Source organism: Octopus bimaculoides, chromosome 5, assembly GCF_001194135.2.
Source record: "Octopus bimaculoides isolate UCB-OBI-ISO-001 chromosome 5, ASM119413v2, whole genome shotgun sequence".
Taxonomy (NCBI): Eukaryota; Metazoa; Mollusca; class Cephalopoda; order Octopoda; family Octopodidae; genus Octopus; species Octopus bimaculoides.
Genome location: NC_068985.1, coordinates 107,379,368 through 107,380,083, shown reverse-complemented (window position 1 = coordinate 107,380,083; position 716 = coordinate 107,379,368). Strand labels below are relative to the sequence as shown.

The 716-nt window shown below is 35.3% G+C and overlaps 1 protein-coding gene across 3 annotated transcripts in view; it reads left to right on the top strand.

Moving 5' to 3' along the window:
* Positions 1-716, top strand: part of LOC106871064 (interferon-related developmental regulator 1) — a 41,239-nt gene that overhangs the window by 9,606 nt on the left and 30,917 nt on the right. The window lies entirely within an intron of this gene.

Sequence of the window (716 nt, the reverse complement as noted above, 5' to 3'; positions counted from 1 at the left end):
CAGCCATCTGGTTCGCCAGTCCTCAGTCAAATTGTCCAACCCATGCTAGAATGGAAAGCAGACGTTAAACGATGATGATGTGTGTGTGTGTGTGTGTATATATATATATATATATATGACAGGTTTCTTTCAGCTTTTGACTACCAAAGCTTTGGTCAGCCCAAGGCTATAGTAAAAGACACTTGCAGAACCTGAAACCCTGTTGTTCGGAAGCAAACTTCTCACCACACAACTATATATATATATATATATATACACATGTCCGTTGGCCTGTTAGCTCTCGGGTTTCCATGACTTTGAAACTACAGAGTAATAGGTTACCACTGAATTGGCTTAAACTATTGTTACTCTGGATTTGTATGAGTATTCCTAGTGCCAGTCATTACACAAGTTTGTGTGCATGCACAGACACACAAATTTGCATGCCTGCATTCATGATACAATACTGGGTGTGAGAATCAATATAACTTTGTTTTATAATGCTGTAAAGGAATTTTAATTGTGTGTAGGCCTTTGTGTATATATTTGCATACAACCAATGTGTGTGTGTAATATACATACACAAATGCACATACACACACTATATATATATATATATACATATATATATATATATATCACAGAATTTTGTCAGTGAACAGGTTGCGGTCTCAAAGCGACGAAAATATTTTGACAAATTAAATTTAAATGTTGAAGTGAATCTAACGGATTTTGTG